At 37.1% G+C, this 24,286-nt stretch overlaps 1 protein-coding gene and 1 pseudogene across 1 annotated transcript in view; both read right to left on the reverse strand.

The window, feature by feature from the left end:
• The window catches only part of LOC109449859 (ALG10 alpha-1,2-glucosyltransferase), a 285,010-nt gene that overhangs the window by 248,035 nt on the left and 12,689 nt on the right, over positions 1 to 24,286 (reverse strand). The gene's annotated exons all lie outside the window — the stretch shown is intronic.
• Positions 12,659 to 15,082, reverse strand: LOC109449848 (cytoplasmic dynein 1 intermediate chain 2; annotated as a pseudogene).

Consider the following 24,286-nt stretch of genomic DNA (forward strand, 5'->3'; position numbering starts at 1 on the left):
CATTAGAATCACTTAATTTAAAAAACCCAGATACCCAGTCCTCACTTGTAGACAATGAAATCTGAATTTGTGGACGTGGAAATTAGGCACTAATATTCTTTAAAGTTCCCCACATGTATTCTAGTGTGCAGCCAAGGTTGAGAACCACTGCCCTCATGCCTCTTATTGTCAGAGGCCCTCTAGCAAATGAAGTAATATAGTTTGCAGTTTCTGCTCCAGAACCGTTGTCACGCAGCAGCCTACCCATCTGTGCCCTCGTACCTGCCCCAAAAGAAAGGACAGTCCATGACACTGATCCCTTTCATGGACTTTGCTTCACCTTTGTTTCCCTGTTTGACCCCAAGGGATGGCTGGTTAGTCAATGATGGGTAAGATTCCTCAAGGAAGGAAAATCTAAGCCAGGCACAGTCACATGGGGGCCATCTGGAAAACTCATGGGGTTGACAGAGGTGGGCACAGACCCGATCTTTCCCCGGCTAAGGAGAGCTTCTGCCTCTGTGGCTACATTCCTTCCCACATCCTGCTTGGGAAGAGATTCAATGATGTGATAATATCAGCTCTCTATCTATTCATATGCATAAAGTTTTGTCCCTTGGGGAGGTACATACATCCTGAGACTTACGGTTCCGGCTGCTTGCAGGTAAGGGTGATTTATTTGAATCAGTTTCCTAGTATAATGTGTGAGATTCACAGACCTTGAGATTAACAAGCTTTACTTCATTTACTTCCCCATTTGTTAATCAATAAAAGCTATGTGTTGGCCCGATCTGGGGCTCAGTCCTTGAGGCTGGAGTCCCTTGGCCCCACTTGCACGCTATTCTTGGCTACTATATTTCTTAACCCTGCACCACCCTTCTCGCTTCCACAACTCTTGTTGCGCTGGACGCGACACAAAACCATAGAAAAGAGTATAAAAAGGTGGATGTGGAGTAGAGAGATAATAGTTAACTAATCAGCAAAAATGTGAACATTTCTTGGCAATTAAGGCCAAAAAATTTGCAGAAATGGTATACAAGAAATTATTTATAATGTGTTTAACATATTGTACAGTATCTGTCAGAATGACTCAATTTAAAACTCATCTGGTCCAGACTATATGATTTGTAAATTCATTTATTACATAATGAGTCAAACTTCTATAATATAGTTAATAAATATGTTCAAATTATAGAAGAGTAGGAAAAAGTCTTTAAGATATAATAAATGTGATTGTACTACCTTGATTATCTTAATTCCCATCACATATTTCTGAAATCAAACAAGCTTTCATACAAATGAACCATTTTAAATCTAAAATATTAGCCCCTTTCATAATGAAAGAGAATGTAGATCACTTAAAAAATTTTAAATGACGTTATTGCTTCCCAATAGATTTGTGTACTGAATAAAGAACCTGACCCACATCACAAGTCCTTGGACATAAATTACCATGCTGCCTTTAGTGAGATATGCTCGAAATTCTACACACACTGAATTAGAGACAGTCAAAAAGATATAAGTACACACACATGATTTGATTTGACTTCCTTAGCTGAATGTATTCATAAATCTTAAACGGTAATGTATTATTCTGAACTGAGGCTGATCTGCTAAGAATCTAGACAACCAGAGACTCAGTAAGATAGTTGGAGTTGGAACTTGCAAACCTCTTAACTTAATATCAGATTATTTGATCTCATTGACTTGGATGTATAAGCCATAGAAGCTGATGCTATTAAACATAAAATGTTATTTGTAGCTTTCATTGCTTGGAGCCTCTGTGTATACACTGAAAGAAAAGTCCCTCTGATAGTTGAACTGCATCTGTAGTCTTTCTGGTGTAAAGCATCTACTACTCAAGATGATTCACCAGGAATTATCTGCATCACTGGAAATTAAAATGAATGAACAAATTGGCATTCTACATTACACATGAAAAGTCTCATAATTTTGGTTAAGGTGAATGATTTGGTCATCCAACATCAAGACTCTAGATTGAAAGCCCATCATATCTTTCCCTAAAGATTCCTGAACCCGCTGCCTGCCTCTGTATTCTAACACCTTTACTTATAAAATGAATTGTTTTAAACTTTGATTAACACTTTTTAAGGCTATCTGTCTGGTATCCTCACATATCATTTTCTTATCTCCTTATTCGGTTATAAATGACCAAAAGTCAGATCTCTCTTGTAAAAATTTGTAACATAGATGGGATTACAGAACAAGGGGTCTCAAAGATTTCAAACATCCAAACCCGTCTCCTCCACATTCTCATTTTATGAAGGAAGTTCTGATGTCATGTGTTGTGGTAGATTTTGAATGCAGGTCTTTAATTCTACTGATCACTTACCAAAGTGAATGCATCTCCCACCAGGTGATCAATATATCGTTGTTGAGGAAATGAGTGAAGACATGAATAAAGATATTAAAGAAATAATGGATGAGTAAATTATAACATCCTAAATTCACACAAATATAGAAGTTCAGTTCTCATAGAGACAAGATTTGTTGAACGAGCTCCTGAATGTCATCACTCATGACCCTGTCAGCAATTCCTATTTAATCAAATGTCACCTTTAAAATACATAACACAGATTACTCAATCTGAATACCAAAGCGATCTTGCCAGTTTCAGATAAGGCAATAAATCTTGAGGTTGATACAACATAATTATACTTTGGACTTCAGTAATCTTGGACTTTGCCTGCCTCCTTGTTAGCCTGAGAAAATCTACTGCATGTGTCAAGAACACAAGAAATCATGTTGTTTCCACTTAAAAGATATCATACACTTATTCTTTGATGTATCATTAAAATAATGACAATACTAATGTTTGAGGGTCCAAGATGATGGATTAGGTGAATGCTATGCCCGCTGCATCCCAGGATCACCAAAATTACAAATAAATTATAGAACAATCAACATCAAGAATCATCTGAAGACTAGCTGAACACATCCCCTATAACTAAGGCTATAGAGAAAAGACCAGTAGAAGCAGGGGAGACACAAAACAGGCTGACCCCTAACCTACAGACAGTGGTGGGACACCAGGAGGGACACCTCAATGGCAGAGGTCTCTCTCTCTGGAAGAGGAAGGGGTCACAGACCCATACCAGGCTCCCCAGCACAGGGGTCTTGTGCCAGGAAGAAGAATTTGCACAACACCTGGCAGTAAAAATCAGTGAAGACTCTGTCTGCCCATCCCAGTGAGATGGAGGGCAGCTGGAAACCCAAACACCCTCTGAAACGGCCAGCACACAGCTTCATTTGCTTCCAAACATTCACCTGGTCTCCAGTGGATGGGCAGTAACTCAAGAGGTACCAGAGATATACAGGGAAAGATAGAGTTGTGAGGCTTCAGAGCGAGGGCTAGAAAGAGAGCAGCCATTATCTTTGTGTGGAGCCTGCCTCACATATAGCCTACAGGAGGGCACCATCTTTTCTATGTTGAACCCTCCCCCAAAGGGCCAAACCTGAGACCACATCGGTCTAGTAAAATCCATGCATGTGCACCACCTGGATGACACCCTGGGTCCCTGCCTGCCCAGCACAGCGAGTACTGTATCATCCAGGTCACTCTTGGCTACTGAGCGGCCAACAGCACCCTACAAGCTGTGGAAGCTATTTACAGTAGCAGACTGCCGACAGCAGCTTGGGGAACTTTTGGGGATGGCCAGGCAGTGAGATGAGTCACAACTTCTGCCATAGCCTCTCTTGGGAAGCTGTCAGGAACCTGCAGGCCTGGAGTGAGTAGGGACTGGCTGCAGTGTTCCCAGGGTGTTTTTGTGAAGTGGTCATGGGTCAGCACTGTTGTAAGAACTGAAATTGCATTAATTTTGTAAAAACCACCACCCACACCACCCTATAGCTCCCTGGAACCTCACCCTGCCCAGCTAGTTCTGCATCACCAAAGTCACTCTCAACACCAGGTCAACCAATCTGGCCCACACACCTAAAATAGACCCTTTCAACAGCTCAGGCTTATGTGCAGCCAACAGGTAGCAATAGGCCTAAAGGTCCCTGGGCCTTTTGCAAATATGCCCCAAGCCCAATACTGGTGGGAACCAGCATTGGTTCAAAGTGAGGCCACTCTCACACACCTCAAGGTCCAGTATAAGCAGCAGCCAACCACATGAGCTTTCTGCCTCATATCAGGTAACCACAGGCCAGTCACAAGAGAGGCTGAAATTGGCCTGCATGGGAGCACTTCCCAAAAGACACCAGAAACAGCACACCCTGAGGCCAGCTTCAGAGCACTATCTGATTAGCCACACAAGCAACACACCCAGAGGGTGGACTTTACAGGCACAAGAGCCCACAAGGGCAAACCCCACTCAAAGGGGTCAGCCCCCACACAGCAGCTCATACACTGTGGGCCAAGCCAACCCTCACAGTCAATCAGCCTGGAAGTCAATCCCGCCACTGATGCACTGAAAGAAATCTAGGCTCAACTATTAACAGGAGAATACACATAAGGGACACTCCTAGAACAGATGCACAGGAGATCAGGGAGAATGCACCATTGGGCTATGCAGGACACATACTACATAAGGCCACTCAGCAAAGACTGAGAGGCATAGGAGATCTACCTAATACATAGAAGCAAACACAGAGTGACAGCCAGAATGGGGAAAGAAAGAAACATGTCCCAAATAAAACAATAGGAGAAACCTCTGTCTCTGGTAGGTTGTTTGTCTCCATTTTGTTTAGCTCTATTTCCAGAGTTTAAAACACTGATTATAAGAATGCTTAAGGAACTTAGTGAGCATTTCAACAAAGAGATAGTAAACATAAAGGAGGACATAGACACCATAAAAAAGAACCAGTCAGAAATAAATAAAATAACAGAAATGAAGACTATATTGGAAGGAATCAATAGCAGATTAGATGAATCAGTGATTTGACAGACAAGGTAGTAAAAATATCCAATAAGAACAGCAAAAAGGAAAAAAGAATAAAAAAAAACAAAGATAGTTTAAGGAACCTTTGGGACAACATCAAATACAACAACATTCGCATCATAGGAGTACCAGAAGGAGAAGAGAGGGAGCAAGGGATTAAGAACCTATTTGAAGAAATAATGACTGAAAATGTCCCTAAACTGGCAACGGATATAGACATATAAGTCCAGGAAGCTCAGAGAGTCCCAATCAAGATGAACCCAAACAGGCCCACACCAAGACACATCACAATTAAAATGGCAAAGGTTAAAGACAAAGAGAGAATCCTAAAAGCAGCAGGAGAAAGACAACTAGTTACTCACAAGTCACATCATTCAAAATTGAATCAAAAAAAAAAAAAAAAAAAACCATACTAAGGAATAAATTTAACTAAGGAAGTGAAAGACCTGTACTCAAAAAATTGTAAGACATTGAAGAGACAAATTGAAGAAGATACAAATAAATGAAAACATATACCATGCCTGTGAATAGGAAAAATGAATATAGTTAAAATGTTCATATGACCCAAAGCAATGTAGAGATTCAGTGCAATTCCTATCAAAATACTAATGGCATTTTGCACAGAGCTAGAACAAATAATCCTAAAATTTCTACAGAACCATAAAAGACCATGTATAGACACAACAATCCTGAGAAAGAATAAAGCTGAAGATATCATTCTACTGATATCAAACTATATTACATGTTATAGTAATCAAAACAGCATGGTATTGGCATAAAAACAGACACATAAATCAAGGGAACAGAATAGAGAGTCCAGAAATAAATGCATGCCTTACAGGTAGGTATGGAGAAAAAGGCATTTGCCAGATACACAGCTGAATTCCAGTTACTGGGGATGTGTTAATTTGCTCAGGCAAATTAACCACATCTGGTATAACAGCTGCAATTGGAGTCACTACATGGTTAAGTTTACAATAATCAATTGTCATTCTCCAAGATTCACCTGTCTTTTGCACAGGCCAAATAAAAGAGTTGAATGGGGAAGTGGTAGGAATCACCACTCCTACATCTTTCAAGTCCTTGATGGTGGCATTAATATCTGTAATCCTTTCAGGGATGAAGCATTGCTTTATATGTATCATTTTCCTGGGTAGAGACAGTTCTAATGGCTTCCACTTGGCCTTTCCCACCATAATGGCCTGCACTGTATGGGTCAGGAAATCAATCTGTGGGATTTCTGCCAACTTCTAAGTACATCTATTCTAATTATGCATTCTGGAACTGGGGAAATAACCACAAAATAGATTCAGGGACCTACTGTCCCCACTGTGAGATAAACCTGAGCAAAAACTCCATTGATCACCTGACCTCCATAAGCCCCTACACTGACTGGAGGGTAACAAAGTCACTTTGGGTCTTCTAGAATCAGTGTCAGTTTAGAGCCAGTGTCCAGTAGTTGTTGAAAGGTTTGATTTCCTCTTCCCCAAAGTACAGTTACCCTGATAAAAGGCCATAGGTCACTGGGGAAGGCTGGGAGAATGATTAACAGTGTAAATCTTTGGTAGTATACCTGAGTATATATTCCTCAAGGGAACCTGGCCTTGCCTTTATTAAAGGGTTTTGGGGTATGTAAACTCGCTCAAGTCAGGGAATTAAATCAAGGCCTACGACTCTCTGTTTTTATGATTTGAGTTAGACTTTTGTTCACTTGACCTAGTAGTTTTCTGCTTACACAGATCCAGTAAGAATTTTAAGCTTCCCATCTATTTCACTTCTAGGAACACCATGATTAAATAGTCAATACCATAAGTCTATAAGATACAAGAGTCAGAAAAATTTGATTACTTCTTTGTCTCCACTGTTCATTACAATAACCACACCCACCTTGTCTTTGGCCATTAGTTGGTCCTTGCCACCCCAGGATCCACTTACTCCCATTGGGGTTAGATTTTCCAGTTGAGTGGCTATGGTTCCCACTCTCAGTTCTGGCCTACAGAGAAGAGTGATCATGTTGCTCTTCAAGAATGCTGGAAATCCCTTCACAAATTTATTTCTCAAAGTTTTGGTGAACGGTATATGTTCTACGTGCAGACCATCCCAGTGTAGGTGAGTAGGTCAGACATAACAAATCCACTCTAACATTCCAATCTCCATAAACGTCTGCATCTTTTTCTCTACATTCAACCAAAGGAGGCCAGGCATTTTCACTTTGCTCACAGTGAGACATCTTTTGGTCCATGTTTTAGCGGACCAAACAAATAAATTGTTAGATCCCTTTCTAACTCCCCAAGATGCAACATTAAATGCAAAATCTCTGGTTCGGGAGCCCATATCATTAAATTAAGCCTGATGCCACTTTATGTTCTTTCCACCATTATCTCATACCCTTAGTACCCATTCACACACATGTTCCCTGGATTTGTCTGCATAAATCAGAAAACAAAAGTAGTTCTTTTGAAAGAAAGTGGACCTTCCTATGAATCACATTTTGTACCTCACCTTTAGGGGCCTGTTAGGACTTGAATCTAGATGAAGGTTCAGAAGCAAAGAGAGGTAGTAGAGATGAGCATTGAGAAGAATTAGCATAATCTTACATGAGAACTGCCTCAGGGGGGCCATTACTATTTCCTCAGGCTGTGCAAGATTAATCCTCTCAAATGGAGGTGGAAAGGCTAATTATCACTGTGGGTGGGGAAGATGCTATCAGTGGAAATGGAAAGACAACTTCCACTAGGGCTGGAAAGGCCACCTTAGCTGGGAATAAGGTGGCCAATTCCAGTGGGGTCGGGAAGGCTATTTTTACTGGTAAAAAAGACTCATCTGAATTTAGGGGATCAATGTCCTGAGCTTTGTCAAGGTCTTCTCACACATCCTCATCCCAACTTACAGGATCCCAATCTTTTCCAATCAATCAATGTAGACACCCCGTGACGCTAAAAGTTCAACTTGCATTGTAATTAGCCCAGTTGCAGAACGAGGTTCTGCATTTGATTTTCAGCAATTTTAGTCCTGTGGCTACATCTTCAGATTACTCAAATTTGAAGCATTCCCCTTAGAGGGATCAGGTGCAATTCATTCATTCATACATTTAACAAGTTTTTTTTTTTATGTGTGTGAGTTTTTACCATGTACCAGGCCCTATTCTAGGTGGCGGTAATAGAGAAGTCAACTAAAAAATGTACTCGCCTTTGTGATACTAATATTATAATGAAGGGACCGAGATGTTAAGCAACAAATATATTTATAAAATTATCACAGAGTCATAAATGTGGTGAAGAATGAAAATCAGAATACCAGGATCAAAGGTAATTGAAATTAAGGGGGAAGTAGGCTATTTAAGACAGGATGTTTAGATAATACCTCTTTCACGAAGGTGCATTGGAATGGAATTATAAGGAGAACACCATGTGAAGATAAGGAGCAGTATACAGTGCCAGGCAAGAAGGCAGGGGCTCAGAACCACATTCCTTGTCTTTATTTGGGAACAGGAGCACAAAGAATGGTAATCTATGGCAGAGAGGAGTGAAAAAGGCAGTTCACCACAAAGCAAAAACAGCACAGTACAATACATTCTATTTTGGAAAGCCTAACAGGTTAAGGGAGGTAGTACATCTTTCCCTAAGGAGCACAAGATCTGAGCTAACAGGCTGGAGAACTTTGTGAGTTCTCTCTGTAAGAAGACAGAAAGACAAAGGCAGAGCAATTAGAGCAGAGGCCACCAGAAGCAAGATGACAAATCTAAAGAAAATGTACATTTCCTTACATAGTTTGGAAAAGGTGTATCTCTTCTACATGACCATATTTCCCTGAGGATAGGATCTTTCCCGTTTATTTTTGATGTGGTCATCTGCTTTCTCCTTCTGTTGTCCCCCCAAAACAGGACCTATGAATGATTATGGAGAAAAACTGCTTATTAGTATCTATACAAGACATTCATGAAGTGGGAGACATTTAGGTAAAGGCTATGGAATGGCACTCAGAGGTTATTTGAAAGAGACAGATATACCCCGGAGAGAGGAACTGTAGGGGCCATGATGGCCATACCAACACAGTGCGTATCAGAGGCAATTTTAAATACCTGAAGATTATTTTTGAACCACTCGAGATGATCACAGTAGCTCCAGAAACCTTTGCGCGAAGTATAACCTTTGTGTAAGTTTCACTTTTAACTAAAATTTGTATATTTTCCAGACTCATCAATGAGGAAGGAAAGAGCAATCATACAACTGGTAAGAGCTAGGATATACAGCACACCAGGCTCGAAATTGGTGGTAGCAAAAATAATTAACAGATAATGTCAATGCACTGAAGTGTTGTCACAAGATAATGGTCTCCTGCTGCTACATAAATGTTGAAGCAAAGCACGTTTTTCAAAAACAAACATCAAAATTGAGACAGGAATTTTTATCACATAAAATAATAACCTTTAAACAACATTCTACTGCAATAATTTATTTGATACATTAAACGTTGGCCTAAAAATTGCTAGAAATGTTATAATCATGTCCTAACAATTATTTGTTGTTATATTCAATGTTATAGTTATTCAACTTGATCATAATCTGGCTTTTGTTTTTAACAATTTAAAAATATTTATTTGAGTGCATGTAATCTAATGGCAGACCATGCCCTTTATTATCAATAAGCATGTCTCATTGACAATGTTTTTAAATTCATTGTTATATATTTATCTAATACTTTTAATTGAACATTATAGTTTAACATGTCTATTTTAAAAAAAGAACTAACTTATACTTTTTTCCTAAGGAACATATCTTTTCAACTCCCAAATGATTAGCGGTAATATCACAAACCCAATGACAACTAAGTAATTGCATAATGATTATTGCATGCCTCTTGAATTAATACTGGAGGCTATTATCAAAGTTAGAGACCTTTGTGTATTATAACAGAGAACTTTGTGTATTATAACATTTCACCTGAACTTAAAAATAATTTAATAAACTTGGAAATAACTTTGTGCCAGTTATCAATTTACTGTTTCTCAGCTAAAGACCCTCTTTTATTTTTTGCAATAATGGACATAATAATGTAAACCTTTCCCCTTTGCCAGTTGGCACGATGTTAAGTGTTCTTAGTGTAGAGTGCTGGAGGGACCCAGCAGGAGGAAGGCTCTTTTCTTGCTTTCCGGGAGCTCCTCCTAGTAAACTCCTGCAGTGTGTTGCAGTCAGCAGCATTTCTCCTTGGATAGCTTCCCCCAGATGGCAACTTCCCAGTTCATCACCTTTGCAGGAGCATTACCAGTCAGTTCCACAGCACAGGGCCACAGCGGACATTTCCACCATCCTATGGGCCACTGCCACACCCTCTCTAATAAAGTCTGAGTCTCAGCTTTGGGAGGCAGGTTCTTGCATATTTGTTCGTTTCTTGGGTGTTCTGTCTCAGCCAAAAAGGTAGGTGCTCCCTCTTATATCTGCTCTTCTTGTATTCTGTAGAGTTCTCTTTTCCCATCAGTAGGTAATCAATTATAATTAACAAATCTTTATATTAAACATTCACTGTTAAATTACCCTGTGGTTTCTGTCTCGAATAAACCCTGACTAGTACAACTTTCAGTTTCATCCCTGGGTTTTGTTTTTTGTTTTTTTAAAGTTCAGAATATAGTGAATTATTCACTTATTTTCTTACGGAGGTGATATTTATTTAATATAAAATTAACCACTTAAAAGTGTATAATTCAGTTCATTTAATACATTCACAATGTTGTTCAACCACTACCTATCTCTATCTAGTTCCAAGACACCTTCATCTCACTAAGTGGTCACTCTCCATTTCCCCTTTGCCTCAGCCCTTGAAAATCACCAATCTGCATTCTGTCTTTATAGGTCTACATAATCTAACATTTCATCTACATTTCATCTAAGTGGAAACATATGATGTAACCTTTTGTGTCTGGCTTCAGTCATATAATAAATGTTTTCAAGCTTCACTCATATCATAGCATGTATCAGTACTTAATTTCTTTTCTTTTTTTTTTAACTTATCACCAACTGATGCATCGGATAAGCCTGGGTGTTTATTACCTGTCTCCCCACAACTGAAATGAGAATGCCCCATGAGGGTAGGGACTCTGTTTTATTCACTGCTGCCTCCCTAGGATATCAAACAATGTCTGGTCATAGCAGTCCTTAAGTAGGGATTTGTCCATAGATTGACGAAATGAATAAAGAAATCAATTCTGACAGCTGCTTTAATTACCCAATGCTTTTGATTCAGAGCTTTACAAAAGCAGGAAAATTTAGTGTGAATATTCATGTGTCCATAGATTTGGTGCTGGATATGCTTGTTTTATTCTCTCCACTAAAGGACTGCTATTAAAATACAACTATGCCTTGTTTAACCAGAGGTATCCATGAGCAACAAGAATTAAATTATGAGTCACCATCAGATGACATACTAAAACAGATTATCCCACCACAAATAGTTTTTCTGTTTTTATAATTATAAAATATAGTAAAAAACACAAGCTAGATTTATTAAATTTTAAAACTAAGGTATGTACTGTTATGAAACAGTTTTCCAAGACATATTTTTGTGAAAAACAACAACAACAAGATGAAGAATAGTGTTCACGATGTGCTTTTATCCTAGTGGAAAATAATATGATGGTTATTGACAGCTTACTATGTGCCAGGCACTGTATTATATATGCTAGATGAATTATCTCATTTAATTATTTCAACAACACCATGTCCTAAGTACTATACCTCCAATTTTTTTCCAATTATATATCTTGTATTTGTTTGTTTTTCTTTTTCTTCTTTTTTTTATTGACCCCCTTTATCATTTCTCCACCACCCTGCCTCTGGTAACCACCAATCTGTTCTCTGTATCTATGAGCACATATTTTGTTTGTTTTTTTTAGATTCCACATATAAGAGAGATTATATGGTATATGTATTTCTCTGACTTATTTTACATAGCATAATTCCCTCAAGGTCAATCCATGTTGTCACAAATGGCAAGATTTCATTCCTTTTATGGTTGAATAATATTATATATATATATAATTTTATTATATATAAATTTTATTATATATTTAAATAAAATATTATTTTATTTAAATTAAATATATTATTAAATTTAATTTAAATTAAATATAATTTATTTAAATTAAATATAATATTATTATAAAATATTATTTATCTATTTCTCCATCAAAGGGCACTTTGGTTGTTTCCATATCTTTACTTTTGTAAATAGTGCTGCAATAAATATGGAGTACATATATCTTTTCTTTTAAGTTAAATCGTATTTGTTTTTATTTATATATAGCTATCCATGAATTATAAAGAAGAAGGATATTAGAATGTAACTTGGATAGATGTATGCATGCTATGATTAAGAATAAAATAATCTTCCTATATATTACGGTTAGTGAGAACGTTAACAGTACAACAGGGTATTATGATTATTTAAAAATATGTGAACTATTTAATTTGTGGTTTAGAAATAACTGTACATAGTGTTATAAGTTGAAAATAATTCAGAAGAATAACTAATACCAAATATACACCTGTGTATACAAATTCAAAAACGGCTGCATTCAGTAAAGTCAATCAGTTGTATTAAAAATGACACCAATCCAAAATGTAAAAAGGGACATTTTAAGATTTGCTTGCTGCATTAAATCGATAGTTTAATACACAAAATTTCCTTTTAACTATCGTTTAGACAGAAGCATGCAAATAGTCTTAGGATCTACTTAGAGTCTTCCCCAAATCCACTATGGCTACCAATCCCCTTTTCAGGAGCTACGCGGGGATTTGGGTAGCAGCCTCCTTCTCTTTATCAGGTCGGTTTGCACCAATTTCTGCAAGTGTTCAGCTGAATCATGCCCATTCATCATTTTAGGGGACAGCATTCTGCTCTCCCTCATCGTATATAACAATCTTTCCTTCAGAATCACCCATAGCAATCTCTTTTCCAGAATGGTTCCATCTTATGCAAATAAGGGCAGGATTGCCCTCCACGGAAATTCTGGTAGTTGGTACCGCTGTGTCATTATTGAGATTCCACAAATCTAGCCTCCCCATGCCATCCACACAGGCAAACCGGGCTAGGTGGGTGAGTGACCATATAACATCATAAACATAGTATGAATTCTCTTCAAAGAAGTATAAAGGCTTGCTATTCTTAGCTGTCCCAAGTTTTACAGTCCAGTCAAATGATGCAGTGACAAAAAGATGGGAGAAGTCTACTGCTCCAACAGCTGCATGACAATGGATGCCAGTGATTGGTCCTTGATGACCCTCAAACATCTCACCGACTCCAGCTTTGCTGCCTTGGCAGAATGCTGTGTACACAGAACCTTCTTCACTCCCAACAACAAAGTTTTTGACATCTCCAACAGGGAAGGACATAGATGTCACAGCTACTGCCTTTGTTTATGAATCAATCCCATGCTATCCTGTGGATGGGAAAGCATGTATAGATTCCATGAACAATTTTTTTATCAGTACAGATGCTAATCAAATTGTGCGCATTTTGTGTTCCAACAACATTTACACAATATACAGGATGTGTGAGCACAGCAACTGACAGTGGAGTTCTTCTCACTGTGGTTCTTTTAGTGCTACGCTCATCCTAGGGCACCATTTAGCCTGAATCTGTACCACAACAAAAAAAAACAGATTTGGATGCAATTTTGCAAACGTAGCAATCATCACAGCTGACATGCAGCGAAACACATACACTGGGGCAGTTTTTTTGTATTTCATATTCCATATAAGGGCCACATCATCAGGCTCATAGGGAGCATCTTCACTGTTAGTATAGGAAGACACAAGTAACTCTGGATACTGAGATGACCAATTCAAACAACTAACAACCCAATGCTTTCACCAATATTCATCAAAAAATTGTTGGTTTAATGACAGTTTAGCACTGGCTTGAATATCTCATTTTTTGTCTTCCAAATCTCTTCCACTGTAGTCAAAGAAGATGTCAATCTGCTCAGAAAGAACTCTTTCTACAATTCTTGTAGAAAGGTCAAAGAAACTTAAAAAAATTTTTCTCGGAGTGCAAGACTGTTGCTTTTCTTCTTCAGTCAGTTCATGAGGGGGCGCTTTACTATCATTGTCCTCATCTTTCTTTTTAAAGATTTCTCTTCTTCACTTTCAACAGGTGGTTTAGGAGTCACTAAATCTTCTCAGACTGGAGAGGACATCTTTGTGTTGACCATAACTGGAGTCTGAGTTTACTTTGTACGAGCTCTGACAATTTAGTTCATGAACTTGTTCCAAGGATGTTGCTAATCTTTATTAGAGGGATTAGTCATCATGAATTTGTACCAACTGGACAAACAGTTAACCAAGTTGACTATTTGCAAGTGCTAAACAGACTGCATGAAAAAGTTAGACAACCTGAAATTTCGCCAACAATTCATGGCTCTTGCATCATGACAATGCACCAGCTCACACAGTACTGTCTGTGAGGGAGTTTTTAGTCAGTAAACAAATAACTGTATTGGAACACCCTCCCTACTCATCTGATCTGGCCCATAATTACTTCTCTCTTTACTTGAAGATCAAAGAAGTATTGAAAGGAAGACATTTTTATGACATTCAGGACATCAAGGGTAATACAACAACAGCTCTGATAGCCATTCCAGAAAGAGTTCCAAAATCACTTTGAAAGGTGGACTAGGCACTGGCATTGGTGCATAGCTTCCCAAGGGGAGTACTTGGAAGGTGACCATACTGATATTCAGCAATGAGATACGTAGCACTTTTTCTAGGATGAGTTCGTGAACTTAATTTTTAGACCTCGTATGTCACGATTTCTCGAGGAGGAGGAAAGTCAACTTGTGTCATTTTAGCCATTCCAAGTTTAATATATCCTTGTCTGGATCCCACTGAACCATCTACAGAATCTTGGCTTCCAACTTCACTTGCAGTGCTCACAGATTTGGAGGATGGAGACCTAGTAGGAGGAGAGACAATGGGGGATTCTGGAATTAGTCCCATGCTTTAAAGCAATGCTTCAGTTTCTCTCTCTCTCTTTTTTTTCAAGATCCGATTCTTCTTGCACAGGAGAGCAACTGCTTCCTTCTTCTAATCAGTTTCCTTTTCTTTTTTTTTATCCCTTTCTTCTTCTATCTTCTTTTCCTGTCTGACTTGGGCCAACTGCTGCTTCTTTTGTTCCAACTCTGCCTTTAATTCACTTTTGTCCAACATGTTTGTGACCTGTCAGGTGGTGGGATGGGAAAGAGTCCTCCTGCCTGCAAGTGCCAGGTAATGTCCTTTCCTTCACTCTCAATGCCAACTATCGCCACCACTAGCTCCATGACTTCCTGAAGCACCTATATTTTCTAGTTAGTGTTTTCATTTTCTTCAGATAAACACCCAGAAGTAGAATTGTTAGATTGGTAGTTCTATGCCTAATTTTTCAGGAACTTCCTTACTGTTTCCTCTAGTGGCAGCACCAGTAACACTCCCACCAACAGTGCACCAGGGCTCCCATTTTCTACATCCTTGCCAGCACATGTTTTTTTCTTTTTGACAACAGCCATTGTAACAGGTATGAGATGATACCTCATTGCAGTTTGGATTTGCATTACCCCAGTGATTAGTGATGTTAAGCATCTTTTCATGTACCCGATGGCCATCTGTAAGTCTTCTTTAGAAAAATGTCTGCTCGGATCTTCTGCCCGTTTTCTAATTGGTTGCTTCTTTGCTATTGAGTTGTACAAAGTTCTTTATATAATTTGGATATTAGTCCCTTATCAGATAGATGATTTGCCAGTATTTTCTCACATTAAGTAGGTTGCCTCTTTATTTTGTTGATGGTTTCCTTTGTTATGCAGAAGCCTTTTAGTTTGATGTAGTCCCACTCATTTATTTTTGCTTTTGTTGTGATTGCTTTTGGTGTCACATTTAAAAATCATTGCCAAGACATACGTCAAGCAGCTTACCACCTAGGTTTTCTTCTAGGAGTTTTACGGTTTCAGGTTTTACATTCAAGTCTTTAAACCATTTTGAGTTAAATTTTGTGTAGGATGTAAGACAGTGGTACAGTTTCACTCCTTTGCATGTATCTGTCTAGTTTTCCCAACACCATTAATTGAAGAGGCTAGTTTTTATTATAAATGAATGTCGAATTTTTTCAAATGTTTTTTCTGCATCTTGAGATGATCATATGATTTTTTTGCCCTACATTCTATTAATGTGGTGTGTCACACTGACTGAGTTGTAGATGTTGAACAATCCTTGTAACCCTGGAATAAATTCCAATTAATCATTTTAATGTAGTGTTAAATTTAGTTTGCTAATACTTTATTGAGGATTTTTGCAACTATGTTTATCAGGGATATTGGCCTGTAATTTTCTTGTGGTGTCCTTTCTTGTTTTGGTATCAGGACAATGCTGGCCTCATGAGTATGGGAGAGTTCTCTGCTCATCTATTTTTTTGAAGAATTTGAGAAAGAGTGATACTAATTTTTCTTTGACTGTTTGGTAGAACTCACTAGTGAAGCCATCTGATCTTGGACTTTTGTTTGTTGGGAGGTATTTAATTACTGATTCAATTTTTTTTTACTACTAATTGGTCTGTTCTGATTTTCTATTTCATCATGGTTCAGCCGTGGTAGTTTGCATGTTTCTAGGAATTCATGTATCTTTTAAATTGTTCAATTTGTTGGTATATAATTGTTCATAGGAGTTTCTTATGATCCTTCATATTTCCATGATGTCAGGTGAACATTCTTTCATTTCTGATTTTAGTTGAGTCCTCTCTCTAATTGTTTTATGCATTTATCTTTCAAATCATATGTGAAAACAGGAAGTGTTACAAACAAAACATACAATAATTCTGGCTTTATATTTATTTACATAGTTACCTTTACTGGAGTTCTTTACTTCTGTGTAAGCCTTCAAGTTACTGTCTATTATCTTTTCACTATACCATAAAGGACTCACTTTAATATTTCTCGTAGGACAAATATACAGCTTTTGTTTCTCTATGAATGTCTTAATTATTCTTTCATTTTTGAAGAACAGTTTCATCAGATACAAAATTTTGGGTTGATAACATTTTTCTTTCAGCACCCTAAACATGTCATCCCACTGTTTTCTGGCTTGTATAATTTCTAATGGGAAATCAGTTATTAATCTTACTGAGAATCACTTGTTAATCTTACTGAGAATCACTTGTAGGTAATGAATCATTTCTCTGTTGCTACTTTCAAGATTCTCTCTTTGTCTTTAGACAGTTTATTACAATGTGTCTCAATGTGAATCTCTTTGACTTTATTTTATTGGAGTTCAATGAACGTCTTGGATTTGTAGATTCATGTATTTCATCAAATTTGTCAGGTTTTTCAGCCATTATTTCTTCACATTTTCTTTCTTCCTTTTTAACTTGCTTTTCCTTTCTAGGGCTGCCATAATGCTATATTAATTGTAGCGGGCCAGCGGGCCAGCCGCCACAATTAATACAATTAATAGTTCCTAAAAAGTTCCTTAGGACCTCTTCACTTTATTTCACTTTTCTTTTTCTGTTACTCACAGTGGATAATATCAATTGTTCTATCTTTGAGTTTATAAGTTTTTTTTTTCTGCCTACTCAAATATACAGTGTATCCCTATTAGTGAACCTTGCATTTTATCTATTATATTTTTTTCACCAAAACTTCTATTTGGTTCCTTTTTATAATTTCTATGCCCTTATTGATATTGTGTATTTCCTGAGACATCAGTCTCCTGATTTCATTTAGTTCTTTGTCAATGGTTTGCTCTTTGAGCAAATTTAAGACAGTTGATTTTAAGTTTTGTCTAGTAAGTCCAATGCCTGGGTCTTTTCAGTTATGGTATCTGTCCTTTATTTATTTTCTCCCCTCTGTGGATGGGCCAGACTTTTCTGAAGTATTTACTTATTTATTTATTTACTTATTTATTTATTTATTTATTTATTTATTATGCCTCATATTAAAAACTTGACATTTTGAATATTGCCATGTGGGAACTCAGGAAATCAGATTCTTCTTTCTCTCAATGTTTGCTATTTTAGCAAAATTGCTTTCCTTGTTTTATGTAGTCACTGAGTTCTCTGGTTCATTATCTCTGCATTCAGCCATTGACCTGACAGAAATTTCCTTAAATGCTGAAATTTAGCAGTCTTTTCCTTCATTAAGCACTTTCCTGATTGTTATTAGTTTTTCATTAGATTCTAGAGTTTTTCAGAAAAAGTTTATTCTGTCAGTTTTTGTCAGTTTAATAGTAATTGTTTCAGTGGAGTGAGTTCCCTACTCTGCCATTTTCTATGCTGTCATTCTTGAAGTGTATTTTTTAAATGTTTTATACAAAAAAGTGAGACAAACTATTAAGACAGAATTCGTGAATTACAAATGGAATTATATTATTTACCCTCATAAATTACTTATGGAACATATTTCCTATAGAATCTAGATGATCAATAAGCTTTACTAAAACTTTAAGTACCATAAAATAATCAAATTATTTTCCACATATACCCTTTACACAACAAACATGTTTTCTGAAAATCTATGCAGAAGAATTTAAAAGTAGTAAAACTTCTTGAGCAGGTATCTTTTAAAGGGATCTTGTTCTAGCTATTATAGTACATTTCAATGAAATTCAAGTATATGGTATTATATAAACATTCAAGAAAATTGTAATTATACAAAAATTGCAAGATAACTTTTAAAGGACTTACCATCTTTCAATATAACCATGTCTAGAAGTTTTCAACTGATTAGACTAATGTTGGATATATTAAAATTTTCAGGCTATCAGTGATTATAAATATCTAAATTCTCCTCTAAAGCATCATGCTGCTCCCTATAATATGTGAGAAACCCATCTGCGGAAGAGTGATGCTGCACTGCACAGACTAGCAAACCAGATAATTCTTTTTCCTTTATGTTTTATTTCAATTCAAATGAGAAATAAGCTCAAGAAGAGATCTTATTTTGTAATAAATTTTTCCAATCTTAATTCCATTTTTGTTTGTTGTGCTATTCAAATGTGAATTAGAAAATTGCACATATATAACAACCACAATTTTGTCCATTTACCAACATTCATGTTACAAAAAAAATAAGAGATATGTTGCCCATGTTTGAATTTTACTATCCACACAAAATGAAAAAAACAATGAAAAGTAATTATAAACACATTTAAAATGAGAACATTCAGAATGGGTGTTTTTTTTTTTTTTTTTCAATTTGATGGCTCTGCACAATTGATTTCTGATGTTCTTCCAGAATTCAGATAATGGAAAATAAGCCATTTATATTTGTTCTCAAAGGGCTTTTTTTTTCCCCTCCAAGGAAGCAAGCAAACAAATTAACTCAAGGAAACAATTTAGGCTAAGCCATTTGTAAACTAAATATACATGAATGTAAAAATCAATTTAAAAATAGACTCACCAAACCAGAACTAATATATGCCAGGGATTTACAAAGTCCTTAAGCAAAACAAGAAGCCAGAATTAAAGAACCTGTTCCTGTAAGCTTGAGAGGGTGGAGTTAAACAGGAAGTCCAAAATTAAAGTGGTGGCAAGAGTGAACCTAAAATATATGATTAGGAATACATGTGTGGAATGGCTTACAAAGGGGGAGCAGGATAGACAATCAATCAATTCAATTAACTGATACAAATTTTAAAGTCTCTTTTTTCTTACCTCTGTATTTTTACATCCTGGCCATGAATTGAAAGCTACTGTGGCACTTTGTAAAAATGCAGGTTTCTGGAATCGACCCTTGGATAATCTGATTCATAGGTCTGTGGTATGATCTACATGTTAGTATTTTAGAAAGCCCTGAAGATATTCTGGTGAATGTCCAAGGGTACATACCACTAATTCATATTTGGACGTTTAATGTTAATACACACAACTTTATATATCTGTACCCATTTTGTTAGGCAAAATTATAATCTCGATTTTCTTTTAGGACTCCACATGGTAATAGACGCATGAATTTAAATAATTTATTTCATGAGCTAGTTTAATTTTTATTTAATGATCAAATAAAAATCAAACTGGGACATTTTATAGCCCTATAGAATAGTAGAAGCAACTCTTCAGGCCCTAAAATTCAGGAACTACTCAATGTAAACTATGAAGTTTGCCTGCCCCAACCTCAGAGTCATTGCCTAGAAAGTCAAATAAAACTTGAAGTGCATATAATTCACTTCCTCCTATGTCTGATATGGAAGCAGAAATGTCTGCTATGTCCTTTCTCATGGCTTGCCCTGGCCTCTCAGTACAATGTCATTTCAAGCACCAGGACCTTTGCCCCTCCTAAAACAAATGAGGGTATAAATATGACAGAAAAAATGAGTTTTTACTCTATAAACAGATTGACGGTAGCCACTCTGGGGACAGAAGGGCAATCTTAATTATAGAAAGTGTGAAAGAGCAGCAGGGCAATGGTGAAGTAAAAGTCATTCTCTGAGTAGATTGCGACAGTGACTCTTAAGCTTGCTCACCCAAGAAAACAGATTTCCAAAGAAAGGCTACAAGTATCTATCACTCTAGAAGACTGAACTAGTGTTCATGCAGTAGAAAGGTCACATGTTTTAAGAGTCTGAACAAATAGCATTTATATTCCAGCCCCAGTATTTCCTACGTGGGTAACTTTAGGCAAGCAGCATAACCTCTCTGTGCCTCTATTTCTAATTCTATAACCTGATGATAAATATATTGCAGCACTGTAGTGAGAATAAGAGATTGTGTGTATGGGTGTGTGTGTGTGTGGGTGTTTGTGTGCATGCGTGTACACACACACACACACACACACACACACACACACGATATATCTGTTTTTCTGAACAGGCCAAATAGGCAAATGGGGTTATGGTAGGAATCACTACCCCTGAATTTTTCAAGTCCTCAATGGTGGCACTAAGTTCTGTGATTTCTCCAAAAATGGAATATTGCTTTTGCTTTACTATTTTCTTAGGTAGAAGCCGTTCTAGTGGCTTCCACTTGGCCCTTCTTACCATAATGGCCCTCACTCCACAGATCAGGAAAATACTATGGGGATTCTATAAGCTGCTGAGTACTTCTACCCCAATTATACATTCCAGAACTAGGGAAATTACCACAAGATAGGTTAAAGGACTTGCTGTGAGACAGACCTGAGTTACAATGCAGTTGATCACCTGATCTTCACAAGCCCCTGCTCTGACTGGTAGAACATGGTAACATTTTGCATCTCCTAGAAGTAATCAGTCCAGTAATCCTCTAAAAGTCTGATTATTTCCTTTTCCCCAATGCGTAGTCACCCCGGTGAAAGTCTATAGGTTCCTATGAGAAAGGCTGGGATAAAGTAACAGAAAAAATTGGGGGCAGTGTAGTGAGGTCCTTCCTCACTACAGAGTACCCATCCCGCTCCCTCTTCCTTCAAGGAGTCTGGGTGGATAAATTCACTCAAATCTGGGAGAGCCATGACTGTTATGAGGATTCAAGTTAATTTCCGGTTCACTCAACGTAGAACTCTTCCATTTATACGTATCAATTTAGAATTGAGTGCTATTCATCTATGTCTTTTCTAGGTACATTGTGACCAACTAGCCAACACTACAGGCCTCTGGGAGTCAGACTATTATGATTACTAATTTGACTCTGCTGTTTATTACAGTAACCATGTTCACCTTGTCTTTAGTAATTAAGTGCCATCACTTGGCCCCTGCTATCCCAGGATCCAATTATTTCCATTGCATTTAGGGATCCCAGTTCAATAGAAGCAGTTCCCACTCTAAATTCTGACCTACTAAGAATAACAAACAGGAGCTCTATAAGGACGCTGAAGCTCTTCTCACAATTGTTTTGTCACAGTCATGGTGAAAGGAGTGTTCTCCCACTTCCCTAGGAGGCTGAGCAGGTCTTACATGATAACCTGCCCTAATATTTTGATCTCCCTAAGATTTTGGATACTTTCCCTTTACAGTACAGCAAGGCAGTTCTGGCATTTCAATCTCATTTAGTGTATGCCATATTTTGGTCCGTATTTCAACCAATTAAATAAATGAACTGTTAAAAGAGTCCTTTCTAACCCCTTAACCTAAAACACAAACTCCAGAATCTCTGTTTTGTTGGCCCTTATCAACAAATTTGACCTGATCTAACTTTATGTTCCTTCTACCATTATCCCACACACTTAATAGACATTTCCACACATATTCCCCAGATTTCTACCCATCTAAATGGAAAACATCATGTAGTTCTTTTTGTGGGTCACACTTTGTACCTTACCTTTCAGGTATTAAGCATGCAAAAATAATTGCAGTTTTTGCAATTATTTTTAACCTTTTAAACCCCAATTATTTTTGCACCAACCTAATAGTTATAGGTCTAGAAACAAAGGCATGATGAGGTATGTCCTGAGGAGAATCAGTGATGTCTCACCAGGCAACTACATCATGAGAGGTCATTACAGATTATTCAGGCAAAGCACAGCAAATACCCTCAGACAAGGGTGGATGGGACGCTTCTACTAGAAAAGAAGACTCAGCAGAATTTAGACACTCGATGTACTGAGCTTCACTGAGATCGTCCCATATGTCCCCATTCCAATTTCCAGGATTCTAGTCCTTCCCAGTCAATTCCTTCACTTTAATAGAGAACAGCTGCAAAATTTGGAATTCTGCATTTGTGTTGTAATCCAACCAATGGTAATGAAATATGAGTTCACATGGAGATCGAATGGGTTTGGTTTTCAGAAATCTCAACTCCATGACTACAGGAATTAAATCTCAAGGCAGACACTGAAGTTTTCAGATCATTTATGCAGAACTGAGCTGGGAATTTGAAATCCTGAGCTCATCCGTTTTCTTTCTCACTTTCCCCAGTGCAGTTAGGAACAATTATTCAATTTCATTATACTCCTTAGCTTGACTAAAATGTTCTAAGTTACCAAATGCAAGGTCACCCAGAACCTTGCCATTTGTAAGTATCTGATTTGCAGTATCCAATAGCAATGTTTTGTATTTTTCTATAGCCATGATCATGCCATAGATTACCAGTCTTCGCTTTACAAAACAAGGTGCTTTAAATTCATTGACAGTTTCTGAGATCTATCTGTTATCACACAATATTCAGGTGTATATTTCAGGGTAACAATTATTCTATGTACTCAGAATACTTGAGTTAAAAACAATTCAGAAGTATATTTTTTTATTTTAAATTCCTAGGAAATTCATTGTGTGCTTTCATTTGTTATTAACTCTGCTAAGAGTTATGCATGTGAATCCACGGAAGCATAGACTCCTTAATTATCAGACATTGATCTGGTGTTGTATTTTGAATACCAGGCTGGCACTTGTTCCAACTTAAAATAATCAGTGAGCTGAAAAATTTCTAAAGACACTTAAATCTAAAGTAGAATTTGTTTTCCTCAATAATGCCAATGGTAATGAAATATGAGCTCACATGGAGATAGAATTTTCATATAATATGTTCATGATGTTCCGTGCATCTAATTTAAGTGAGATTAGACTTATCTAAGATTTGTTTCGATGAAGGATAATGAAATGCAGTTCAAAACAAAGCATTTAAGAAAGACATGCATGGATGTTCTTATGATCACGATGGAGAGATAGATGTGAGGTCTATGAAAGTTTAAGGGAGATTGGAAGGCTGCCACCACTTATCGAATTCCTGTAAAATGTAAAGCACTAGGATATGAGCTTTACATACGTTACCTCATTTAATCTTCAGCCCATAAATAAAGTGTTATAATCCTCAGTTTACAGAAAATGACTGAGGTGTTGGAAAGGTTATTGCATAAGAATACTTATAGAGGAAGTAGCAGTAGGGATTTAAACCTACAATGTCTAGGGGGCCCAAACTCTTAATTACTAAACTATAATACCTTGTTACAAAAATTGTAATCTTATAAGAAGCCCCTTTGTAAACTTTAGATTGATTTCAAACATTATTACTATTATCATTACTATTATTATATACATAGGTTTTTACATTAAATAATACATGATTAGTGTTGAAAATTTGGATAATACATATATGAGGTCGGACAATTAAGTTCATGAACTCATCCTAGAAAAAGTGCCACATACCTCATTGCTGATATCACTACGGTCACCTTTGAAGTACTCCCCTTGGGAAGTTATGCATGGATGCTAGCACCTAGTCCACACTGCAAAGCAATTTTGGAACTGTTTTTCTGGAATGGCCATCAGAGCTGTTGTAGTATTACCCTTGATGTCCTGAATGTCATCAAAATGTCTTCCTTTCAATATGTTTGTGATCTTCAAGTAAAGAAAGAAGTCATTGGGAGCCAGATCAGATGAATAGGGAGGGTGTTCCAATACAGTTATTTGTTTACTGGCTAAAAACTCCCTCATAGACAGTGCCGTGTGAGCTGGTACATTGTTGTGATGAAAGAGCCATGAATT

Source organism: Rhinolophus sinicus, linkage group LG02, assembly GCF_036562045.2.
Source record: "Rhinolophus sinicus isolate RSC01 linkage group LG02, ASM3656204v1, whole genome shotgun sequence".
In the NCBI taxonomy this organism is placed as follows: domain Eukaryota; kingdom Metazoa; phylum Chordata; class Mammalia; order Chiroptera; family Rhinolophidae; genus Rhinolophus; species Rhinolophus sinicus.